This window comes from Lissotriton helveticus, chromosome 6 (genome assembly GCF_964261635.1).
Source record: "Lissotriton helveticus chromosome 6, aLisHel1.1, whole genome shotgun sequence".
Taxonomy (NCBI): domain Eukaryota; kingdom Metazoa; phylum Chordata; class Amphibia; order Caudata; family Salamandridae; genus Lissotriton; species Lissotriton helveticus.
In genome coordinates, this window is record NC_136067.1 from 616413043 (window position 1) to 616440799 (window position 27757).

The 27757-nt window shown below is 45.6% G+C and overlaps 1 protein-coding gene across 8 annotated transcripts in view; it reads left to right on the forward strand.

Moving 5' to 3' along the window:
• The window catches only part of MYO6 (myosin VI), a 909629-nt gene that overhangs the window by 208506 nt on the left and 673366 nt on the right, over positions 1-27757 (forward strand). The window lies entirely within an intron of this gene.

Below are 27757 nucleotides of genomic sequence, written 5' to 3' on the forward strand. Positions count from 1 at the left end.
AATTAAACTTGAATACTTAGTGTCCCTCAGTTGCACTCCATAATGGTTATAATAACCTTTTTCAAATTAAAGAAAGTTCCACAAGTAGAATTGTAGTATATCAATTCTGAAGGTATCTTGTTTATTATCATTTGTAGATCATCATAATGATACTTCTCATATATGACAGTACATCATTTGTGTGTTCTTAATATCGCAACATTTTTTATAGACCATACCAATGCATTACTTGTCGAAGACCCTTCATCAGGGGGCTTTTTATCCTGTAAGTAAATAATTCAAAATCAAAACTCAAGAAGGAAGGCCTTCTGGTGTGTACAAGTAGAAACGTAGAAATACATGGTAACAAAGAACCAAGCTCTTGTGTGGTCATTGAAATGAAAGCAATATAGGTCAAACGTGGGTGTACATCATACCAGTAAAATGTGTGAGGTATTTTTTTATAAAAAACAGAACAAAAGAATAGGGTGAAAAAGATGCGAATCACAAATTTACAACAAGCGGGATGTACAAGTGGTTGACACCATACGGCATAAATGTACAAAGCAGAGTGCAAGTTTTGTCACCGTGAACCGCTAATTCAACCGTGTCGGAAGTAAACAACGTGGTGCTACGTGCAGCGAAAGTAAACACGTGGGCAAGAAAAAATGCAAGTCTATCTTGATTAATCAGTGATTGAAAAGAGTGCCGGTGCGGTACAATATAGTGAACAAAGTGCCGGTTGGAGTGTGCCGTGGTTGAACAAGTCAAAGCGGTTCGAAGGTGGTTCCTACCTGGAGATGACCATGCAGGTGAATAAATACCAACAGGGTTTCAAGTCTGTAATGAGAAAAATGCGTGAGACACTGAACCGTGTCCAAATAGTAAATTCGAACCTAGAGTCCACTGAAGCGCAAGAGCGCTTGCTTACCTGTATAGTCTGGGTACGACGCTGGAAAGTAGAAACGAGGAAGTGTAAGGTTTTACGAAGTGTGCCAGTATTATAACGCATCACACAGTAGTAAATAAAGAAAGCGAACTTGCGAGGAGTCTGGAAAATGGGCGCCATGATGTAACGGGGCCGCAAATCAATAGCCGAAAAATTGAAAAAGTAAACAGTGTAAAATACGCTCAAGAAAAGATAAACAAACTGTGAGTGCGGCATAAAGAGATTTAACCGGTGAGAAAAACCGAATGGCCACTATATAATACTGATAGATAGGAACGTGCACAATGGGGACGAGATGTAAAAAGCCGATGAAGGTGATCTAAAATTGAGGTGAAACTTCAGTAATCTATGTGTGATGCCCAAGCGTATATTACAATCTGAACAACAGTGTGCAAGGGTCTTAGAACACAGTGAAAAGGACAAAAGTCTAGTTCATTACCACAAAATGTACAAAGTACCCAGATGCATAGTTCACAAAAAAACTGTATTCTATGCGGTCATTAAGACCGTTTGGCTGGCATGAGTCCAATTTTTCATCCACATTAATTCTTTTTGCAATAGTCTCTTTCTTTTATCCACTCCTTCCAGCATGGTGACAATTTCTAAAACCATGCATCTCAATTGACTGATATTATGTCTTGCATTTTTTAAATGTTCCGCTATGGGCGATTTGTCAAATTTGATTCTAATGTTGCTCTTATGTTCTGTCAATCTCACTTTAATTTTTCGATCCGTTTTACCCACATAGGGTAATCCACAGGGACATTTCAATAGGTATACCAAATTTTTTGAATCGCAAGTGGCGGTACTTCGAAGTTTAATTGGCGTGCCTTTTTTTGGGGTGTGGAATACTTGTGCCTTTTATAATGTTGCTTCAGTGGTTGCAAATCAAACAGGGGAGTGTTGCTTTGTGAATCTGTTTGTCAGGAGTCAAAGGTTTGGATAGAAGTTCCTTCCGGTTTTTGGTGCGCTGGTAAGCAAATAGTGGTTGTTTGTTAAAGATTCAGTTGAAGTCACTCTTCTTCTGTATCATGGGCCAATATTTCAACATGACTTTTGATTTGTAGGCTTTTCGTCTAATATTTTGATACAAAAATGGGTCTGTTACTGGTATCTGTTCTTTTTCTACTGATCAATAGTTGCGTTCGGTTGATGTTCTTAGCTCTTTTGAAAGCACTTTATATATCCGAGGTGGGATATTTTCTGTCTTAACTTCTCGATCATTAAGTTTTTGTTTTTAAAAAAAGTTTCATTGTTGAATGAGATCCTTTTAATTCTTAAGATTTGTGAGTATGGTAGATGTTATTTTAAAGATATTTGGTGGCAACTGTTGAAGTGTAACGTGTTATTCCTGTCTGTGCTTTTTCTGTAAAGATCAGTTGTCAATTTTTTACCTTCTTTTGTAATACATCCAGGAATGATATTTAATTCTGACTGATAATGTGTGTAAACTTGATTCGGTCATTGATTGTATTAAAAAATTCTAGAATTTTACAATGTTTTAGCTCCAATTAGGGTTGGATAGGATATGATTATTCTCGAGTTTGTGCATGTAAAAATTCGCATAGCAATGAGCTGCACAATTGCCCATGGATGTACCGATCAGTTGTTGGTAACATTTGTTGTTCCATCGAAAGTAACAATGTTGTAGAGTGAATTGCAGTAATCCTAGGAGAAATATTTTCAAATTCTCTTTAATTGGGTGGTTAATCAAAAAGGATTCAACTGCATCTATTCCTTCCAAGTGCGGAATAGAAGTATAAAGCGCACATACGTCGATAGTACATAATGTGATTAGATTTTCATCTTCTAGTTCAATTGTGTTTATTTTGTTGAGAAAATCTATGGTGTCTCGTAGATAAGTAGTCATACTTTGAACCAATGGTTGTAGATGCTTGTCAATGTATTTACCAGTGGGTTCATGGATTGTGTTAATGGTGGACACGATTGGCCTAAAAGGTGGATTTAGCAGATGTTTATGTACTTTTGGTAGCATGTGTAAGGATGGACTTCTAGGGTGTTCTAACGAGAGGTATTTCTTGTCTTTCTCTGTGATGGTTCCTAAATCCCTAGCTTTTCCAATGATTATGTTAAGAATTTCTTGAAATGATTGTGTAGGATCTTGCGGTAATTTCATGTACGTAAGTCCGTCTTGTACATGTTCAGTGACATTCTAGTGGTAAAAGGACGTGTCCATGACAACAAGGGCTCCCTCTTTGTCTGCTTTGCAAAAAATGATATCCTTGTTATTGGCTAGATTTTTGATGGTTTGTCTTTCTTTGATGGTTAAGTTGGAAATTCTTGGATTGGACTTTTTGTGTATGTTTTTAATTTCTTTGAGTACAATGGTTTCGTAAGAGTCAAGAATGTTATGGCTTGTGGGAGCCATGAGCGTGCTCGATTTCTTCATGCCCATGGTAGTGTCGTTGGAAGTTGACGTTTGGTATGGAATGACATTGTTGAAGATTTGTCTCATTAATTTGAATAGCGCTATTTCTGATTCTAGTTCGGTAGAATGGTATGTAGGTATACATAATGTTTCTTTTTGGAGTGCACTTATTTGATGTTAGGATAGTACGGTATTCAAAATATTGATGATTAACGATGACTCCGGATTGACTTGACTATCGGTACTTCCTTTGATTTTGCGCTTTCCCCTCCTGGTTCTACGTTTGGATGTGAACCTGCCTCTAAAAAAGACTGCCCAGTTGATAAGCTGGTTGATGGTGTTGGTTCAATATCTCTTTGTTTGTTAGTATCTTTGCTTTGATCATTTTTGTTTATTCTTGGTCTTTCAATGGATTCATTAGATGTTGAACTGTCACCATCTGCTGATCGATTAGAAAAGGGTCGCTGTTGTCTACGCTGGGCGTATATGTCCACCCAATTATATAAGTTTATAATCAATTGTATCAGGTTTGTATTTCCTGATTTTTCTTTAATTGATTTCTTTTGCGTACGTGTCCAATTGTTTAGTTATGTCATTCAACATTGTGTCGAGCTCGTCTGCTGTCATTTTTGAGCTAAGGTCTCTTATAAGTTGTTGTATTTCTTTCTCCAATTCCTCTAAAACTTTGGCCAATTCGTCTACAATTAGTAAGATCAAGTCCAATGAACATTTATTTGGGATGGCGTACCATTTTTCAGTAAATTTAGGATTATTGTTACAGAGAGTTAATTTCAATGAAATTCTGAGTCCGCGTGGTATTCTTTGTGCTCTATGGTGTCTGAGGAGGGTACTGGCATGAAGACGTTGATTTATTTCCTTTTTGTGATAAATAATAATTGCTTAATCATACTCTGAGTTGAGGCTGGACTTGTACCAGAAGGATCCGTATCTTGAATAAGAGAATAAATGCGATTGGTGTCTTCTGTAGAGAAACTGAAGGTTTCTGCACGGTTGTCCGTGATGTTTGTAATTTCTTCATATGACATGGTGAATGAGGGTAGGTGCTCTCACTGGTGGTCAGCACAGATCACAAATCAAAAAAAGATAGTGAGGCACACTTGGTAAATCCGGGGTAAACTTTATCTTAATAAGATTAAACTTCTTGGGTGCACACGAGGTATCTCCCTCTGGCCTGAAGGGAGTAGGTACACAATGAAAAATGCACTGAGTGTGAATACTTAGTGTCCCTCAGTTGGACTTTCTTCAGTGTGAAAGCCCACACATGAGGAAATGGACTCCATGATTTGCTTTATGAAGAGTAGATTGTGGGGGCGTGGCTAGCTGTCTAAGATGGCGTTTTGTGGCTCGATAGAGCTCCGGACCCTCCGGGGGGTGGGTGGGGGGGGGGATTCACTTCACCTGCGCCGTACCCTCGGCCACTACTAGCCTGGGGACATAGATAACGGAGCGTCGGAGCCCCCTGCATGGAGGAGTGACTTTATCTGCACTGGAAACCGCTCTGCGCCGATGACACAGTCCAGGGCCTACTCCCGCTAACCTCGGGCAGAGCCGGGGCCTGGAGTAGAGCGTGGCCCACGCGCGACGAGACCGGCTGGGCGCGTTGCAGTCTGGGGCCTCCCCTTGGCCCAGAGGATGTTGGCTTCTCCCCCTCGACCCCCACTCACTGGTGCCCTGCCTGCCCCGTGGTCATCCTCAAGGGGCAGGTGTTCCATCGATAATCCCTGGCGTGCTGCGGCAGGAGAACGTGCTGTTTGGCGGAGAGGCCGTCCGGGGACACACAGCAGGAGGATGGCAGCGGTGTGCGGAAGGAGCGCACCGGAGACCGGCGCGGTGAGTGGAGGGGCCGCGTGGTCCCGGGCAGACTCACATAGTCCGCCCCTGACTCTGCTGGCTGGTGCGGAGGTTGGAACTGGCGATACACTGGTTGCGAAGACCCGGACCTGACTGTTGCTGGAAGCGGGAGGAGGCCGAGGCTCAGGGTGGAGTGTGGGCCCGCGTGCGGCTGCCCGGCTGCCCGGCCGCCTGGCCACACTATACTACGAGACCCGCTCTGGGCCTGAAAACAGTGGAATATACTAACTCCGGCTACAAGATGCCCTACCTGTGCCCCATGCATCTCTAAGGGGCAGGTACACCGCAGGATACCCCCAGCACGCTAACCACGAGTGCACGCGGGGCCCAGGGACTGGGCTGCCCTGCGAGCTCGCACCAAGGGGGAGAGGCGACTACCTGCCGGGGAGCCTCCTCTAGGGACGAGGCGGTGAGTGACTAAGTTCCATGGCCTCACAATGATTCCTGCAATTTTCCCCAAGGCCTGACGAGCTGAGAGGTGCAGCTGGAGGCACCCTCTGATGGCAGATTAATGGGATATAGTCGGTCATTGAGGACCCCGAGGACTGGCCACAGAGAATGGTGAATACTCTATGGTCGATGCTGGGATCCCTTCCCCCACCTTCCTACACAGTGAAGAGCTTCCTCATACTGGACCCTGGCACTTGCTAATGCAGTAGGCATCCCCCCCCGGAACTAGGCCCACACTCTACGCGTGGAGCCTGCACGCTGCCTGGGGAGCAAATAGTGCGTTCCCGCCGCGTTATGTACCATAGCTAATGTGCAGGAGAGGATACGCCAGCTGATATTGGACAGAGTCCCTACCTGCCAACCTTAGTGCGCCACGGTCCACTACTGCTAGACCGCTCAGTCCCGTTTTGGTCTAATTGACGTGACGTCATATTCCTTACTCCCTGTTTCAACGCCAATACTAAGTCAGCACACACTGAGGGACAACAGGGCAGCACAATACCACTGCCTGGGACACTGCCAGTACCCTCTTTGGGCTTACCTACTGAGACGGGCTAGGTCTGAACTTAGTGGAAAATTTACGTCATGGGAAGGGTCCGTGCGAAGACGCTGGAGGGACAACAGGGAGCTGACCCATCTCCCAATATGACAGGACACACTAGACGGCCCTCCTCGCCTGGAGCAGCTTCTACCGGACACACCGATGGAGCACCTGATAAACTAGACCTCATCCTCAAGGATATCCGTGACTCTAGAGTGGCGCTCGAGTTACAGACGTGTACCCTCACCACAGGACTAACACTACTTAGGGCGGACCACGCTAAGCTGGCTGACACGGTCAAGGACCATGATCAATCCATTACAGACCTTGCTCCCAGAGTTGCAGAACACTTGTCTACTTTGCAGCAACTACAGCAACAGATGACGACACTTATGGACCGGGTGGAAGATGCGGAGGGCAGAAACAGACGCAATAATATACGCGTTATTGGCCTGCCAGAACGCAGCGGAGGGAATAAAGCAGCAGACTTTATGGAGAAGTGGTTCAGAGACCACGTGCCTCCTGAGGGGCTCTCCCCGTACTTTTGCGTCGAACGCGCCCACAGAATTCCGACCGGACAACCCAGACCAGGCATACCGCCCCGCCCTCTGATAGTGAAAATTCTCAACTGTAGGGACCGCGACGTCTTATTGCAGAAAGCGAAAGAAAAGGCATTAATCCAGTTTGAAAACCGCTGTATATCTTTGTACCCCGACTATACCATCTTGGTACAAAGACAGAGATCGTCCTACCAGGCTATAAAGAAAAAACTCCAGAAAGCACAACTCAGATATGCACTTTTATACCCAGCCTGGCTGAAAGTTATTCATGACAAAAAAACACTTTTTTGAAAGTCCAGCAGATGCCGAGGAATGGATGGAAGTTATGTGCATCGGTTCTAGCCAAACCAGCCACACGAACTTCTCCTCACAGTACTCGGATAAACTCCCAAAACGGAATTCTCATCGCTCCCAGAACTCCAACTGGAGTAAAGGAGGCGCGGGCCCATCGTGAGAGCAGCAAAGACAGGATCAGGAGGGAGCGATTGAGGTGGCCGGTGCATTTCGTGAAAATGCAAACAAAATTTCCACGGATTCGGAGGACAGTACTCTCCATTTCGACTCTGAACACAGTATAATTCTCTTCCCCATGATCACACCCGGAACAGCTGATGATATGATCGATAACTGATTACGGACGGCGAGCCAGCGATGCCTGAGAAAGACGCAGTGGTACTGGCTTCTACAGATGGAGTGGACTCTACGCCTCAGAGACTATCATATCCTTTTACTTGTAATGATTTCTATTCTATGAATGTTATCACCCTCTGTGCTCTGTTTGGTAATGTAGGGGGCTCGAATTGTAAGTTATATTGGTATACAATACACACCTCTCCAAATTTCGGGTCCTGTTCTGTTCCAGGGGGGGCTTCGGATTATTCTTACAAATGTTTGAGTACAATGGAAATACTCTCCCCAAAGAATCTGATCGCACCCCCCACCCCCGGGGCAGAGTTCTGTAGAGTCATCGAGTTACAGACCCTTCTGTGACCATGAGGATGGCTGCCTCCCTATTAGCGTATGCGCCGGTTATCTGTTCAGTACTACTTGTACATTATTGTTGCGCACAGCGTGGTTCCGGCGTTGCGCCAAGTTTTGTTAAGGTTTTGGGGACAGGGGACTCCTGGTCGGGTTTGGTCTACCAGCTACATGTATGCGGGAGCTCCATACTACTCACAAGAACATGCCCAGGAATGTTAATACTGTAGGGTCATACAACCTTATCACATGGAATGTACGTGGGTTGGGAGCAATCCAGAAAAGACACTGTATTCATGCATATCTCCTCAGGAATAAGACACAGGTGGCGTTCCTCCAAGAATCTCATTTAATTGACTCTGAAGCACATAAAATGTGCAAAAAATGGAGAGGACACATTTACAAACATAATTATTCAGCCTTTGCTAGGGGTGCTACCATTTGGATACGCCATGGGGTCCCATTTCTTGAGCTGGATCGCCGGGTTGATGACCAAGGCAGATACATCCTGGTGAAAGGCACGCTTGATGGCTCCCTGGTGTTCCTAGGCAGCGTTTATGCCCCTAACTTTGACCAGGACCGTTTCTTACATAGGCTGGGTACAGTATTAGCGGATTGGGATGGTATACCCTGGATACTGGGAGGGGATTGGAAAGCTGTATTGAACACTGACCTAGACAGATCACATCCGCCCTTACATAATACAAACGCTAGCAAAGTGGCTGACCTATTCACTACATGGGCGGAGGGGTGGACACTCTCTGATGCATGGCGATGCCTTTACCCTACCCACAAAGAATATTCCTTTTATTCCTCCATACACAGAATTGACAGATTTCTATGCTCCCGATCCATCATCACTAGGACCCACCAATCCACGTATTTAGCGAAAACCTTCTCCGACCACAACCCCCTAGAGCTCACACTTGGCTGGGGTACGGTGCCCTCCCCTGTCCCCATCTGGAAATTACATCCACAACTACTAGAAGATGCCCCATTCCGCGCAACACTCTCCAACAGTATTACTAATTATTTGACCGAAAACTGGAACACAGCCTCCTCCAACCTAATTGAATGGGATGCCCTGAAGGCAGTGGTAAGGGGAGCTTCGATTGGGCAGTTAGTGGGGGCCAGACAGGAGTCGCACCAACGATTAAAAAGCATTGAACAATCATTGGACACATTAGAACGGGAGGCGGTATCCGACCCAGACAAACGAGGAGCATTGCAGTCCGCCCACATAGACCATGCGGAAACATTAGAGACACTGCGGACTATAGAGCATTTCTTCAACGGAAACACACAGAAGCAGACAGGTCAGGTGCACTGCTTGCCCACATAGTTAGGGACATGCCGGACCCGCCAGTCATAACTAGAATCCGTACACGTGCAGGTCATATAGTCCAAACACAAAAAGAAATAAACACAGCCTTTTATGATCATCTTGAAGCGCTTTACGCACCCACCGCTCCTGTGGAAGGCCCCTCTATGACAGAGTTTCTACGAGATCTTGCCTTTCCGGTAGTCCCTGATGCTGTACAAAAAGACATAGATGGCCCCATAACTCAAAATGAAATCCGTGCTGCAATTAAGGGTCTGAATCGTAACAAAGCGCCTGGGATTAATGGACTCCCAGTCGAGTTTTACCATACTTACTCAGAGACCATGGTACCCACACTGGAATCCGTATATAAGGTAGCCTTTGAGACTTGTCGCTTGCCAGATTCCACTATGCAAGCGCTGGTCACATCGATACCCAAACCTGGACGAGATAGCTTGGAGCTGTCTTAATTATAGGCCCCTCTCCTTGCTGTTTACTGAATACAAAATTCTAAGTAAGGCCCTCGCTAATCACATACAGCCACACCTTAATACACTAATCCACGGTGATCATTGTGGATTCCTACCGAATCGCAGTGCCTCCCTAAACACTAGAAGGCTACACTATGTAATGAAGGCCACCCCTCGGGATTACCAAGATGCAGGGTGCATAGCAGTGGACCTTAGGCAGGCCTTTGACTCCCTCTCTTGGGACTTCATGTTTGAGACGCTGCGGCGGTTTGGGTTCTCGGACACGTATATTAAATGGGTTCGCTTATTATATACATCCCCCACGGCCAGAGCACGCACAGGCCATTACATCTCAGATCAATATAATATGCCACCCTTACGTTGCTGTCCTTATAAATGTACCCCCCCTGAAGGCCAACCAATATGAAACCCCTCAAGCATTAACAAACAAAACGTTGCGCTGGCTAGAGTCCAACAGACCCCTTTCTAGGGGTTTGGATGGATCAATGATTGGAGCCAGAAGGGCGGGATGGGTGGGTCATGGCCACAAGCATCTAGAAGGTGACTGCGTGGTGGTCAACTTTAGGGATAGTAGAGTAGCCCAAACCATTTGCAACCCTAAACCTAATCCCGGGGGTCTGGGAATCGATACAGTGGATGTAAGCTTTTTTTATCCAAGACCATTTACCCCCAGGATTGGTCGAGAACTCGGCATAGGTTGGAGCAATAGCCCCGCCTATTCTGAATTCCCCGCTAACCCTCAATTCTATCCTCAGTCAGTCTGGCCATCGCCAGGGTGGAGACCACCGGGCTACTGAACCGACGGGACCATTGGGGAGGTCCCAAGAATTGGTAGCATAGACGATGTCACTGAGCAGATAGGGCCAAGAATTGATCATGGTATTCTCCCTCTGAGTACGGTAGTCCCCACTCCCATACAGGAGAGTAATCAGCTTCCCGGGATACAGGGCGGGGCTGGCAGCCATTTGACCCAGGTCCCGCTGAAGTTGGGAGGCGTCCTCGTTCCTGGCGGTGAGCCAGCTGTGACGGATCCAGTCCTTAGGATTTTCAGCTGGAACATCGCGGGAATAGAAAGGAAGACGGGTTGCCCGATTGGAACGCTCTTGTGGAGGGATATTCCATTTGTATATTCCAGGAAACGTGGGCAAAGGAGCCTTGTCACAAGGTGGGATTTTCTTCCCACTTTGTTCCAGCTGTCTCCCATTCGTCAGGGAGGGGTCGCCCTTCGGGCGGTCTCCTCATTTGGGTTGGTGTTGCCTTAGATTGCAGGGTGGAAGAGCACCCTACAAACTCATCAGATATCCTTAACATCACGCTAAAGGATTCCCGGGGTCGCCTGCTCCTAGACATCTTTAACCTCTATGCTAGAGGCACTAGGGGAGGCGTAAAATCTCCCACCATTGCCCTTTTGGAAGATCTCCTTAGGCAGCGGCCAAGCAAATCGTGCACCCTGGTGGCGGGCGATTTAAACTGCACGTTCGAGCCCCTGATGACATGTTAGGCACAGAAGAGGAGGACTCGAGAAAGGGGATTCCGGCCTTGGCTCTGCCCCCGATTAAAAGGTGGACACAAGTGGCGTTGCAAATCAACGCCCTTAACATGGAATTCGATCTGAGGGCGGTCAATGGGAGGTCCAAATCTGATTTGATTGGCGCACCCACCTACAACAGGCCTAATCATACGTCTAGAATAGACTATATTCTTCTCGACGTATGCTTATAGAGTACCCTGCGCGATATGGAGATTATTCAGACTATAGAGAGCGATCACAATCTTCTCTCTCTTGTGTTATCTCCTGAGTGGCTCAGGGGTGAGGCAGGATTACATCCCCTGTCGGCCTCTAACTCCCAGATGGCCAGCGTATCCAATTGCAGGAGACGACTGAAGTGGGCCAAACTGTCCCTTTCTGCTGAGAAAGTCTCTGCCATAGGGGCATTGTTGGCTGCAGCCCAGAGTAAACTGGGACTATTGTCCCACGCGCCTGAGGAGGCCACGCAGATTTTTTGCGACCTTAAAAGGGCCCTAAGTAAGTTTTTTATCTCACCCCCCTAGCTCCTCTGGCATTACCAACAGGTCCAAACCCATGAATAGACAGGGTTGGTATACAAAAAAATGCAGGTCCCTGAAAAAAGCCCTGATAGGGGCAGTTAAATCTAAGTCCCAAGCAGCAACCAGGGTAGCAAGGAAGGACTACTCCCACACCTTAAGGGCCGCGAAAAAGGAGTGGGAGGAGAAGTTCTGGGAAGACCTACTGGCAGCCAGCAAAAGAAAGGATGCATGGAGCTTTTGGAGTTTGATCAGAACTAGGAACAGGCCTGCAGCATCGTTGGTCACATGTTCCATCCCCGCCCAGATCTGGTACAATCACTTTGAAGCCCTGTATTCCCAACCAGAAGGGGTCCTTAGTGAGCCCTTCTCCTTGGAGGTTGATGTTTTTGTTGGGGGTGGTGATGAATTCACCCCAAGGGAGGTGGAGACCGTAATTAAGTCCCTGGTCCCACTAAAAGCAGCGGGACCAGATGGGCTACCTGGCGACCTGTTACGAGCCGACCCGAAGAAATGGGGCCATTTGGTCGCAAATCTTCTAAACGCAATCATGAGGGGTGCACCAGTGCCTGATTCCTGGAAGGGGCGGAGGTTGTCCCGATATTTAAAAAGGGGTGCCGGGACAGCCCCGCCAACTACAGGCCCATTAGCCTGATCGACTCCTCCCAAAAGGTGGTCGGGAAGGTGATTTTGGGGAGGGTCCTTCAATGGGCTGATGACCATAAGATCCTGTCCGACTTCCAGGCGGGGTTCCGATCAGGCACCGGCACGATCGAACAGGCATTTAGGCTGATGCTCCTGTACTGGAAGGTGGTGTTGCTGGGCAAGGGCAGTCTTTACATGGCTTTCATCGACCTGAAGACTGCCTTTGACCTAGTACCTAGGGAGGAGTTATGGAGGGTTCTGCAGGGGCTGGGGCTGCCCCCCTACATCCTGTTGATTTTGATCAAACTTCATGCAGATAACTATGCACAGGTGCGGTGGGGCACGAATGGGGAGAAAACCAACAGGATCCCGGTGTGCAGGGGCGTCCGCCAGGGATGCGTGCTAGCTCCCACACTATTCTCATTTTTCGTGAATGGGGTGGTAGAGCACCTGCTTCAAGAACCAGCAGATGCCCCGTCCCTGGCGGGCTGCCGGATCCCCACCCTGCTCTTTGCTGACGACACCCTTCTCATCGCCGTGGGGGCTCCAAAAGCTCCTCAACCGCTTCCAGGAGTTTTGCTCCCTTAGGGGCTTGTCGATTAATGTAGACAAGACGAAATTTCTGATTATGAACCCTCCCAAAAGGTTAGGATCCCCCCGATCCTAAACTCTGTCCCCCTGGAGAGGGTCTGTGAGTTTGATTACCTGGGGATCCGCCTAAGTAATTCTATGAGCTGGTCCCCACACATTCAAAAGATGCTGCTCAGCCACAAAAGGGTTACTGGTGTCCTACTCAGGGAACATCGCTTATCTGCTAAACATTGCATTTCCCCGGCTATAGACATTTATAAAGCCAGAGGGGTAACTGCCGCCCTGTATGGAGCGGAGTTGTGGGGCACCTCAAACCTTGAGGTTTTGGCTAAAGCAGAAAGCAAATTCCTGAAAGACCTAATGGCGCTCCCACTGAGCACTCCAACAGTCCCGGTGCTTCTTGACATGGGTTGCAGGTCGATTGCGGACCAGGCACGTCTCCGGCCTCTGCTCTTGTGGGCTCGCCTGTGAAGGGTCCCCGAGCTAGCATCATATGCAGCAGGCTTGTCGGAGGTGATTGCCATGGAAGGCTGGCATCGAATTAAATGGCTCAGGGATGTTAGGAACTTATTGGGGGAGCTGGGGTTGGATGACTCTTGGGACACCCGTTCTGCTCCTCCCAAAGCCACCCTGAAGAAACTTTACTGGGAGTGGGTATCATCCAAACTTATTGGCAATCCCCGTCACTGAAACTCGACCGCAGCATTCCTAAGGATTAAAGACATGGTTGCATTTAAGCCCTATCTGGACTTTATTTCTATTCCAATGGACAGGGCTCTTTACTTTAAGCTTAGAGTGGGTACTCTACCTCTAGGCAATTTGGTGTCTAGGTGGAAATCAGCTCCCCAGACCTCACCCTTTTGCGCTTTGTGCTCAACGCGGGTCGAGACGGTGGCACACATTCTCTTCGAATGCCCAGACTATTGTGCTCCAAGGAGGCGCTGGCTTACACCAGTGTGCAGACTTTTAGGCACAAGACAGCATTTAGTGGCCCTCCGTATCTTATTAACTGGCACATCATTGTGTGTGGTGTTTCTAAATTTTTAAAATGGGTTTGGGTGATTCGTTCCAAAAGGCTTTCTATTGCAATTTAATCTTTTTTTAAAAAAAATGTTTTTATTACAGTAGTGATGCTTGTTTTATCCTTTTTAAATTATTTCTCACTGTTTTTATCCCTGCCTTAAAATGTAAATTTCAATGTATGTACTGCTTTTAAGATAACTATGTATCGAAATAAAGCATATATCACACAAATATAATATTTATAGGGGCACAAGGCAGGGATGCCCACTATCCCCCTTGTTGTTTGTGCTCGCACTGGAGCCATAAGCTATAGCCCTCAGAGGCTCAGCGGCCCAGCTCGGCATTCCCATCGATGGAGTACATCACTTAATATCCATCTATGCAGATGACATACTCCTGTATATACGGGATCTGGCAGCTGACAATGCCCCTCTCTTCCCAACATATTTGCTATTTTTGAACACCTGTCGGGCTTGGCTATAAACCCTGAGAAATCGACTATGTATTTCTTCCGGGAATCTCAACACCCAACCCACCTACAGTTTGGCGATTACACCATACCAGTGACTCCCATCACCTTTAAATATCTAGGCATCCAAGTCTACAGAACACAGGCGGACCAGATTGGGGCCAACATAGTACGGGCGATAACGGCCCTCCGTGCTAGTGTGGTCTTCTGGTCCTCTTTGCCACTATCTGTGATGGGAAGAATTGCCATCTCAAAAATGGTGATGCTGCCTCGCCTACTATACTATTTTGTGAATCTACCTGTGGTCCTTCCACAATCCATTTTAACACATTGAATGCTATATTAGTTAAACTCCTTTGGGGGGCTGGCCGTAGACGAATAAGCCTTCGGAAACTCCAACTAGAGACACGAGGTGGCGGCCTGGGAATTCCCGATTTTCAAAGCTACTACTACGCCAGTCAGCTGCAATGGTTATGGTATTGGACGGTGGGGAGAAACCTGCAGGAGATTGAGTTCACGCCGCAGAAGATAGATCGGGGTGAATTACATTCCTTGCTATTACCGAAGGCAAGGATCCCTCCAGATTGCCCTCCCCTACTGAAGACCGCCCTACAATGCTGGAGAAAGGCCCTATTGTACACAGCCTCAGCGACCCCTTACACCACCAATATCCCCATCCTGGGTATCCCCACACCACAGGGAAGACTCTCGAGGGTCAGGATACAGGACTGAACAGATAATGGGGTGGAGGACGTTAGCTCATTCTTTGGCGATGGCACCATACTCGATCATGACTTCTTTGTGTAGGCGACGGGAGCACCACCACGTTTATACTTGTTACACGCCACTGAGACACATTACATTAGGACTACCTGGGCCCCACATCGAGATGAACCCCCACAGCATAGCCTGGTACACCTCTTATACTACATGGGAACTGGAGGACACTTGGTAAGGTGGTTATACACAGACGTCGGGGCACATGCAGCAATTGCACTCACCTCCCTTAGAGCACACTGTATGCTGGAACATCCCCAAAAAGTATCGGGTAACACGAAATTAAAATGTATCCAGTCGATGGTCCTTCATAGATCGTATCTTTCCCCCCAGAGGATCCATCGCATGTTTCCGGACTCCTCACACTGCTGCCCCCGTTGTAGAGAGGATGAGGCAGGCTTTCTTCATATGCTATTGTCTTGCCCTTGTCTCCCAGATTACTGGGGTGGGAGTCTGCCACTCGCTGAATGCAGTTACGCAAATCCCAGTCCCGGATGAAGCACTAAATTGCCTTATAGGCCTCCGCCATCGCTCAAGGCTCCAAAAGGTACGATTAAAGTTTTTAGGTCTGGCACTCATCTTAGCGGTAAGAGCCCTCATTATGAGGTGGAAGTCCCCCAGATGTCCGGCGGTATCCACTTGGAAGGCTGACATGCTTCAATAGGGAAGGGCAGAGGGTGCAGCTCTTCGTAGAGAGGAAGAGAGGGGACTGAGGAAACAACCCATCTCGATGGACTGAGAGGCTATGCTGCTTGAATTGGAATCGCTTCATTTGTCACCCCCACTGGCTGCCCTGACCCCATAACACACAAGGTTGCCATGAGGCTCCTTGTCCCTAGGCCCTGAGACCCAGACTAACATATTCCAACCCTGGGACACGACAGTCCTTGGAGTAATACGCCTATAGTGAGTTACCTTGATTGCCAGGAAAACTGAAGTAGGAACGACCAGGAGTCGGGCGGGAGGGGGGGGGGGACATAATTAAGCAGGTTCCGTTTTGTTAATTGTAAACATACATAGCTTTATATTGACAATGCTCATGTTGAAATTCTACTGTTTTATTAATAATAATGCCGCTAGCGATTATGCTCCTCGATTTTTATGTTACACAGTGGAAAATGCGCAGAATCTGTAACATACCTATGGTAAAGAAAAAAAGACGGTCTTTGTTGATTATCTCTTACTTTATGTGGTGTGGCATAGTCATCAATAAAGTTTGTTAAAAAAATAAAATGAAGAGCAGATTGTCACCAGATGGAAGATATATCGTGTGGAGCACACAGACAATCTTGCCATTGTTTCAGATTTTGGCGACGAGGTGCTCACAGGTAGACATCCGTACCTGTAGAGCCTGTTTCAATAATAGGCTGGAGTGATGGATGCAAGCAATGCCCCCTCCAGTTTTAATCAGTCTATCACATCTGATAATGTCATAATCAGGAGGGATTAAGATGTCGAGCATTGGGGAAGAGGAGTCATTGAGCCAAGTTTCAGTAAGAATGAGGAGTTCCAATTTTTGAGAAATGATGAGTTCAGAGATATCCACAGGGTGTTTCACTGCTGATCTGCAGTTGAGAAGAATCGATTTGATATGAGAGAAGGTAGTGACCGCTTCTGAGCCAGACGTGGTGATCTCAAGTAGGTTATCACTATTCACATATCTGAAGTTAACACTTGGTTCTCTACCAGGGTTGGAGGAGATCGTTGGGATGTTAACTGGTAAGTCAGAGGAGCATCGCAAATAGCCATTGTACGAAAGAAGATGTGCACACGTGTCATCATCCGACAGCATAGGCAAGAAACTAAAGGGCCTGGAGGGGTGGTTAGGAAGAGGCAGAGTAATTAAGAGTGGGCAGTGTGAGATAGTGAGAAAGGACCTATCCTCCCCGCAGTGTTTAACATTAGATGGAAGACTAGGTAGCTCAGACCAACATGAGGGATAGAGTTTGCAAAAATTCTCCATCTTCCGGGAGAAGTTAGGAGGGTCTGCAGGTTAGCTTTGACAGTAAGAAGATCATGCTTGAGGTCAGCCATTTTCTCCTCAATGAAAGGGAGGCTAACATAATCAGCGTCCGGCCTAGAGTAAGATAATATATGGAGCCACTTAGGTAGAGGGGAGTTGGAACATATACCCTCACCAACACCCAAATTGCAGGGGAAGACCGTAGTCCGCTTGAGGTCAGTCATATTATCCCCTGGGGTGGGGGGGAGGATTATTATTAATATTTTTTTAGATTTTTCAAAAACCTTTTATTTAACAAAATTGCGTAGCAAGGTTACCAGATTGCACCATTTCAAGACATCATGTATAGGCATACAATATATTTCAGCGAAGGTTACTTCGAACACGTAACACTTGAAAGCAATACAGAGAAGAAATGTCGTGGGAGTACCAGGACAATAGAGTGGACCACGGAAAGGGGCTCCTTAAGAAGGGACGAGAGATTGATGGAGCAGAGGGGAGTGGTGAGAGCGGGGGGCAAGCTTCTCATAGACCTTCACCGGCGGCCGCCGTGGGTCGAACGTCAGCGGGGGAGGTCACCAGGTGCTGGGAGTTGCAACTTAGGAGGTAAGACACAAGTGGACCCCATATGTCACTGGGGCAGGATCTGGCGGGCATGAGGTCCCAGAATTCGGACAGGAGAGTCTGGCAGCGCGATGCATCCTCAAGCCAAAGGGCAACCTTAGGTGCAGGCCGGTGACCCCAGCACATGAAGCCCCTACGCAGCGCGAGGACAAGTAGCATGGCAATTAAGCAACAGGAGGAATCTGGGCAACATTTAACGAAGCCTAAGAGGCAAAGCAGAGGTTCGGGCTGGACCAACGACGAGGTGATCTCAGAAATATCGGCGCAGACCTCGCGCCAGCATGCGAAGACCTGGGGGCACAGCCAGGCGTGGTGGGAAAAGTCAGCCGCTGGAGCAGAGCAGCGCAGGCATCTATCATTAATAATAAGTCCAATCTTGTGCAACTGGGCAGGAGTCCGGTAGAACCTATGTAAATACTTAAAGTGGATAAAGCGCAGATGCTGATTTGGGGATAGGCGTTTAATCTGATTACAGCAATAGAGCCTAAACTCTACACGAACCCAAAGACCTTGCAGAAAGCGCTTCATGAACACACTAGAAAAGTAGCAACAAAGAGCCCCACTGAACTGAATGGAGTAGAAGAAGCAACTGGAAGTGACCTAGACAAACAGGATTAGTTTAAAAAGGTTTCCCGAGCGCTGTAGTAGAGCATTTGATCATGAACCTCGTCTATTTGATTGGTCTGTGTGTAAGTCTCATGCCGGCCATTTAAGACAATATTGGCAAGAAGTCTCTGCGGATGCAACAGAACTGATATATTGAGTGGGCAATCTGTAAGTTATAACTTGATGGTAGTGCAGTCTTCGGAAGTAATGTTAACTAGACAGTAAAATGCAAGATAACAGAGGAAACGTACGGAGGCCTTCTCCGCCTCCAAGTGTATACAACAGAAGGGCTGTTTAAAAAGAGGGGAAAGGGAGGGGGTGGGCATTTCGCCATTTAAATTGTTTGGGGATCTGGCGTGGGCTGGGGGTAGGGAATGTTGTTCAGTTTTTGTTTGTGGGCAGCAAGAAGATTGATGTACGGTTTAGGCTATAACTATACAATACTAAAGAAGCATGGGACAGTATACACTACTCTCCGGCCTGCAGGGTGAAGGAGATAGGCAACCTATGGGCACAAATCTGAACCTGGGGACATGGAATGTCCGAGGGTTGAATGATAGACGCAAGATTCGGAAAGTGGTCACCTATTTAAACAGACACAAAGTTGATGTGGCTATCCTACAACAAACAGTTCAGGGTTTTGGGGGTGCACTCCTGAATTCTCTTCCTACACGTGTTAACTACTTAGTTAACATGTTTTTTCACAACGGTGCTGCACTGCTACATGTGCTGTCAACAGACGTATTCTAAGACTAACAGTTTATAACAAGTTCACAGACTTGGATGTGCTGCGCACTGTTCACAATCTAAAAATTTGACAATTTTCTTCACTTCTAGTTTAACACTCTCTACTGTTTACTCCATTTGAATACTTGTGTTTATTCAATCAGTATTCATTTATATATTTGGTAATATTTCTGAATACATACCATACATCAATTCTGTACAAGTTTGACTCAATGTAATGAGTTCTCTGAAAACACAGTTTAACATCAATGGAACATCAAAACATTACAATATACACAATGTTGTGATCATGTTCCATTTTATTTCGGGGCGTCAGTGTCGCTTCCTCAGGGGCATATCTGAAAACCCAAAAGAAATTCGCAAAATTATACACCAAGAAATACATAGAAGTTCTCGATTGCCCAAACTAAAATGTAATGATAATGGAGGTCCACTGGGACCCATAGATTCGCGTACCAATTATGATTGCTTGCTTCTATAGATCAATGTGTGATAATATAACCTATTAGCAGCCCGTCCTGACGTTGTCCGGGTATGAAATAGAATGTGTGTATTTGGCAAGGGCAATTTATTTTAGAATCTCGCGGTAGACAACATTTTTTTGTTTCATTAGAATAGGGACGGAGAAGGCCCAGCTGCAGCCCTGGTTGATGTTAGCATGCGCGTGTAATGTCGTTGAATGGGAGAGTTATCAGCCGCGGATAAATCCGTTTAATGAGAGAGTTGAGTGACAGCGAGTAGGAGAGACTGCAGTAATTGTCCCAGCAGACACGCTCATTTGCGTGTTCCCCTGCTTGAGGCCCAGATGCAGGCCTGTTTGATGTTAGCAGGCACGTGTTCCCCCGCTTGAGGACCAGCTGCAGCCCTGGTTGATGTTATCAGGCACGTGTAATTAGTGTACTGATCCGCCGCTTGAGCCCGGCTAGAGCCCTGGTTGATGGTAGCAGGCACGTGTAATTTCGTTGAATGAGAGAGTTCAGTAACAGCGCGCAGGAGAGGCTGCAGTAACGTTACTTACCAGGCCTCCAGGTGAACGCGTTTGTCACGCCCCCAGCACACAGCCACAGCAGACGATCTTCTGATTAATGTACGACCCACATGGCATGAAGGGTGGAACGTAGCACACACCCCCAGCGTTTCTCACGCCCCCAGTGTGCCCTTTGATGCTGCGCAATTGCATTCACATGGCATGAAGGCCGGACACACGCCCCCCAGCGTTTCTCACGCCCCCAGCGTGTCACGCCCCCAGCGTGCCCCTTGATGCTGCGCAGCAATGTAATTGGCGCTTATATGTACGACTCACATGGCATGAAGGGCGGACACACGCCCCCAGCATTTGTCACGCCCCCAGCGTTAGTCACGTCCCCAACCCACGCCTACAGCACAACGCAGACACGCCCACAAGGGACTACTTTGCTGGCACAGTTCTTTTACCTTTTAAATGTATAGAGGAGTTGGCCTAACGGCTAAGGCGCTCGACCTCGGACCTGGGGATCTGGGTTCGAGTCTTGGTAAGACGCCAAATATCCAGTGATTCTGGGCATATCACTTAATCTCCCCGTGCCTAACAAAAATGAATGTGTGTCCTCATATAACGTAACTGGTGCTATGTAAAGCGCTCGGATACCTGATTCAGTTCGGGTCAAGTTTGCGCTTTATAAAACTCTGCAAAAAAAAAAAAAAAGATGGTGGCCGTCTGCATAGCCTATGTCCTTCTGCTGCAACTGCCCTTTCCAACGCTGTATTGGGTGTTGTGATTGGTGCTGTGGTTACTGAGATTACCCACCTCAAAGGTTTGGGCTCTCTCTTTATAATATTAGTATGGATAAGATGCGGTTGTCATGTTGTGAATGAAACATACTTGATTACCTCATGTGTTATTAGCACTATTTTATACACCCGGTGCTATGAAATAATGTGATCAAGTGATCATCACTCGACATCCTACCTCTGAAGATCCAAATCAATGTTTGAGCCATATGTAGTTATAGATCTGACATGTCAAAAAATCAATTGATCTGACCTGTCACAAAATTCAATACATACACAAATATTCCGAACAGACACACTGCCCTGCCAGTGTAATCCAATTAAGTTTACAGATGCTTACCTCCGAAAAAACGAGTCCCAATGTATATTTGCAAATGGAAGAACCCCGATCTCTGTAAAACAAAAACCATGTGTGAAATGCATGGTGTCAACTGATACCATCTGCTTAAAAACAATTCACACACCCATATCCATCTGAACAATATTGAGAGCAAAATGTCAATATTTCAAACACTTCCTCATATCTTATATTAATGGACCCTTTTTCAAACGTTCTATTGTCGAGAATCCTAGTCATAATGGCAAAATACATTATGATATTAAAAGGTAACCCAATGCTCCGCGAGCATGGACTGAAATGTCTACTCCAATGACAACATAGCACTGTGCTGCTGTAGTGTAGTTCCTATGTTCCCAATAGGCTCTGCCCATTGGAATAATGTATCCTGTAGTTTAGACGTAGGACTGAAGTCGACTAGGTCTCTACTGAATATACTAGACTTTTAGAGTTGTGTGTGTGCCAGCTAGCTCAGAGGTCACTGGAAACTTTCTTGAATGAACAAGAAGGGTTTAGTTTCTGACAACCGCTTAAAACATGACAACTTTGTTTCCCAAGAATAAGAAATATATCTCTAGAGTCGCGGAAACAATAGATAGTTATTTCACTCAGTCAATCGTGTATGCTTCAACCCAAATGACAATGTATAAGACAAAATAATAACCATCATTGAGATACTACAACATATTGTAGTATTACTTAATCATAATTTCACAAACATTTGGGTTGCAGCCCTGAAGAAGTCTAAAGTCAATTACTGACTAGACGAAACACGTGTTGGCTGCACTGTCCTTTGTGAATGGGATTTGAATCTATTGGAGAAAATAAAACTTGGACACAGACAACTGAAAACAACGACTGGAGAACTGTTGTTCTTATTTATACTATGAGTGCTCGGAAGAACTTTTTGTTATAGTTTAAATCACCAGATGGAGGTTGAATTCTGGGGTTGTGGTAACCGGCCCCTTTCCCTCCTGGAGCACTGAATTAAGACTTGTGATATTGTAATCTACCTATATTTGCTGTGCGCTCTTTTCTAACTGTTACCCCCTTTCTGTAATCGGGTATGCTTCGTTTCACCAGAGATGTAGAGAAATAGAGAGACGGGCGTTTTCAATAAAAGGTATATATTGAACAGTCTTCTTTCCCAAGCATAAGAAATTAACTGCTACAATGGTAATACTTGTTGTAAAGTAAATGAGTACAGTACGAAGAGTATTATGAAATAATACTGTAAAAGCATGATGTGGTGTCTAAGCCATGTAGTACATAAAATACATACATTGATAAATAATGACTAAAAGTACTCAACTGGTGCTTCTAAAATACGCCTACCCCGATGTACCTAACCTAGGTCTAGTACAAGGTAAGAAGTAAGGAAGGTGTAGCCTAGTTTTAGTATTCTTTGCCAAGAATCTAATCCAAGAATTCTCTTAGGGTCTAATCAGCTCTGTACCGTGGTTTTAGAATGTAGGAGGTCTGGTATCTCTCTCTCAAGACTCGATTTCCCAGCAACCCGCAAGGGTAGCCTGGAAACACAGGGAGCTGGATTTCTCGGCTGGAGAAAGTACAGCGTCTCTCAGTGCGTCAGCTGGAGGGTCGGTTTCCTTCGGCACTTGCTGCAGCATGGCGCGTCGGGCAAGTAGATAGTTGAACTGCTCCAAACCACCGTGTGTTTGTTTGGACAAGTGTGGGCATATTTATACCTTGAAGGTGCCGAGTTTGACGTAAGATTGGACATAATAACGTAATTAGAGACTTAATTCCCTAAAAACTCCATGAGTTCTTGGATAAATTAATATTCATGCAGGGGGAAGTCCCTAACTGCTGAAGGCGGGTTTTTCCAGGAAATCGTTGTAGATTTTTAGAACTAGTGGAAGTAGCCAAGCCGTATTAGGACTACTTGAGCTATGTCTTAATATGGTTATGATTTCTATGCCTATATAAGGATACGATATTTTATACCTATATAAGGGCATGGATCGGGAAAATTACATTAGGGTCCTAAAACTCTATACAACACTGCCAATGCTTACTGCCTTGCTTACCGGTAATCTGAAATGAATATCTTCACCAGATGATTCTACGGCTGTCGGCGTTTAGTAAAGATGAAGTAGAGTGAAATACTAGTAGCCACGTAATAGACAGAGGAGGCAGACTTGTGTTTCCTGCTCCTTGAAAGTGGAAAGCGGAAACCGCCGCCATCTTTGAACGTTTCAATCATAGTGAATATAGAATGTAGTCGCTGCACTGTAAGTGATTGAGGTGGTCTACCGTAGTTCAAGTGAGATAAAAACAAGAATATAGGAGTATACTCATGAATGACTATGGTATACCTGTAATAATGAATAGTATGATGTGCCCTAAAGCGTTGAAGTAAACACAAAATAAATGCAATGATGAAATTATCAATAAAAAGGACACTGAAAAGAGTCCATTGATATTGGAAAGTGAAAGAGGGGCTAACAAACTTGAATAAATCACTCTTCCTCGGAAAGATATAATATGATTCGCAACCAATGAAGTGTGCTAATATAGTGACGACTTCCTGGTAATAAAGCCTGCCATGTTGGGAGGAAACAAAGAGCATATATGATGAAGTGAAAATGTCATCTGCCTCAATTAGGAAACAACAATGTCACGTGACACTAGGAAAACTTATGTGCAGGAATCTCAATCACCTACCGAGACAACTCCAAACGAATAATAACCGTCCGTGTCAACAGGCGCAACTATGATAATAAGAGATGTTACCACCCATCCCTCAAGTCCTATGTAAAAATATTGTGAAAAATAACCCATTGTGAAAAATAAAACTTTATTAGTCTGATGTTGTTATTTACACCTCCCATCACCAGAAGCTATCTGATAATGTGAGGTGATTGATCATGTGATGATGCATGCTTCCCTGTAACGTAAAAAGCCTGTATTTTGAATCAAATTGATCTTTGTAGTGTGTTCATGGACATTAGTATATTGATCTCTGTGATATATACCCATGTCAATCCGGTCATTAAGGCCTCTAGGCGCCAATGTGTCCAGTCTTTTTATACAATAGATATCTCATTGTAACAGTTTCTTATTGTTATAAATGCCAGGTAATGCTGTTACTCTCTCAATGATTTGATGTCTCAGTTGTGATATAGAATGGTTAGCTTCTTGCCAATGAACTGACAAACAAGATGCTTTTTTCTTTGTTCTGATTGTGCACTTATGTTTAGTGAGTCTTACTTTAATTTTCAGTTCTGTTTTCCCCACGTACGCTTTGCCACACGGACACTTGATGCAATAGATGACGTTACGTGGATAGCAATCACTTGTGTGTGTTAGTTGTATGCTCCTTTCTGAGATGGGATGTGTCAAAATGTTGCCTGTAATGACATTATTGCAATGTGTACAGTTGAAATATTTGTTGGTCCCTCGTTGTTCCTCCTCTTTGTTTTTTGTCTGGTGTTGCCAGTAGGTCACGTAGATTCTTGCCTCTGGTGTAGGCATGTAATGATTTACTTGTGAATAAACCTTTGAAGTCAGGTTCGTTCTCCACGAGTTCCCACCTGGTGTTGATAATTTGTTTAATGGTACAAAAGGGGGTGGCGATGGACGGAGCACCTGAACCAATCAAACACTCACACCCAGTCAAAAGATCTGGGTTTGATCCATCACCGTTCTTTAGCCCACTCTGCCACCCCAGTTCAGACATGGCTATGTGCAAATCAGTCTGACCCTGTGCCTCATGGGAACAGTCCAGCCCGAACTGCCAAGCCATGCCTTCCCTGGACCGGAAACAAGCTTCCGAGGACCGGTTTCTGGCATTCCAGCCGTCTTCAGCCCGGCTTGCTTGAATCCAGTGGCAAAGTGAGCAAGGGACTCATGTCTGAGCATACCCTGCCACACTTATGGCGGCCAAAAGCGGTACAAAAGGGGGTGGTGATGGACGGAGCACCTGAACCAATCAAACACTCACACCCAGTCAAAAGATCTGGGTTTGATCCGTCACCGTTCTTTAGCCCACTCTGCCACCCCAGTTCAGACATGGCTATATGCAAATCAGTCTGACCCTGTGCCTCATGGGCACAGTCCAGCCCGAACTGCCAAGCCATGCCTTCCCTGGACCGGAAACAAGCTTCCGAGGACCGGTTTCTGGCATTCCAGCCGTCTTCAGCCCGGCTTGCTTGAATCCAGTGGCAAAGTGAGCAAGGGACTCACGTCTGAGCATACCCTGCCACACTTATGGCGGTCTTCTGTATCTGTTTTTTCTTGAGTATAGGGGCATGAGTTGACAGGTCGTTAAATTATTCCCCTTTTGACCCTCTGCACATTTGTTTTTTTCAGACACGAATGATACACCTGGCTTGGGCGGGCAAGCAGCCTCGCATTAAATGGGAAACGCTGACTAAACCGTATGCAGAGGGTGGGCTTAATGCACCAGATAGAGACATACTATAGAGCCAGCTTAGCTATAACATACTTATTACTGGATACATGACCCTGCCCCAATTGTATATTGAGAAGGTTGAGGCGGCCCCCATTCAACTGCCGGTATACTTGATGCACAAATCACAACACAGATTCCACATAATAGATTCAGTTGGCTGTGCGAGGTCCCAATTGTGGCGGATAGCATACACACAACTTATATCTTTACTCTTCTCCCCAAAACTGTTGGTGGGTTGCTGCGCATGGCTCACAGTAAGCAAGGATAAAGCAGTCCTCAGGACACTTAGCTCCCTATATACCGAACGCATGGCTGACCTCTCCCAATGAAGTATTAAAGTCGTGGTAACAAGCCCAAATGTAAACACCGCACTTAACTATGCTGGATAAATACCAATGTCACAGGCTGAGACTGGAAATGCGCACCTTGATAGGGGAAGACATGGAGGAGCCACAAGAACTAACCCCACTGACACATTTGATCCGAGCTGGATCTCCCTAAAGAGGGATAACTGTTTTATTTGCACTCTCCTGCCCATACTCCAAGCTTGCATTAAGCAAAGTACAGCAAGAATGGGTAGACGAGTTGGTTACAGAGATTACAGAAGCACAATGGGAATTCTGCTATGCGCACACCAAGACCATATCACAAAACGGCCGGCACAGACTTATTATTCATTATAAATATTTACACAGACCGTATTATACCCCTGTTAGGATGCACAGATATGGCATGAGAGACGACAGTTGCTGCCCGCGATGTGGGGAAGACAATGCAGATTTCCTGCACCTGGCGTGGGTCTGTCCGAGAGTGCGGGCATATTGGGGAGAAATATTTGCTACATTAAGTGATATGCTGGGAGAGCAGCTGCATGAATCACCGATGGTAGCGCTGTTGGGGTATGATAAAGACATTACTAAATCCAGAAGGAAGCTGGCAGCAATAAGCATTTTGCTGGCAAAGTGAAGAATAGCCATGTACTGGATGCAGGGCCCAATACCTGCCCTACAAGACTGGCATGTAGACTAGCATATTGCTCCACACACTCAGATAATGATAACGCTCTGATGCCAGTAAGATGCAGGCCCAAGAATATATGGGGTTCCTACCAACAGTATTTAATATGGAAAGAAGCAGATTAAGAGGAAAGCTCCCAATTGGAAGCTACTGGGCTAGGGTAATCGCATATTAGTTGGATGCAATAGAGTGCAGTGGGAGATGTTATAGCGGGGGTCTCTAAGGGCGTGTTCTAGCTAGGGAGGAATATCAGGATAAAGAAATGAAGGGAAGGTGCAATATAATGCTGGTTCTAAAATGGGTTCAGATCAGAATGTGTAATGTCTGTGTATCATCTTTGCGATCATGCTTTGAAGGTCATGTTGTCACTGTCTATAGATGCAGCTAGCTTGTATGTATAGTTTACCATTTGTAAATCTCATTAATTAATGCATGTCATATTGTTGCAAAAGCTAAATAAAGTTAAAACTTTTTTTTTATTTACAGCACCAAAAATGCAAATCTGTTTTCCGTTTGATTTGCGAATCATAAGTAGAGCTTTATGAATTCATTATCGGTTGCTCTGGAGATGCACTGTGCAACAGCTGTTAATTAGTTTAACGTGGTTACTTTGAAATATTGACAGGCACACATAAATATTTAATTTGACTCAATCTTTACTGTGGGGGATCAAAATCTTTTGCATAAAATTTCATGTATTTAGAGTTTTTTCTCTGTTTTGCACTAACATTAAAAAACAAACCACAGTCATTTTTACTGGGGCTTTCTCTTCCCTCCTGGGATTTTATTTCCGTTTTATTTTTCATGTGGTCCATAAGAGGAAATAAACATATTTAATACCAATTCCTGTCCGGATTCACATGTCACCATGAACCTCAGTTTATACTTCCTGGAGGAGTTTTCCGTGTAAGGGAGGCTGTTTCATCCGCTTTTTTCACATTTCATGATTAGTGCTGATCAATTTACTTTTAAAACCATATTTGTATGTGTGTGCATGTAGGTATTATCTATATCTATATCTATATATATCTATATCTATCTATCTATATATATATATATATACATACACATATACACATATACACAAAGCGGTCTAGAAGCGGCGTGCTTCGGAATGCTGGTGCTTGCGTTGGAGGTAAAGACCACAAATCCCCAAATGATGTATGCTCAAAGGGAG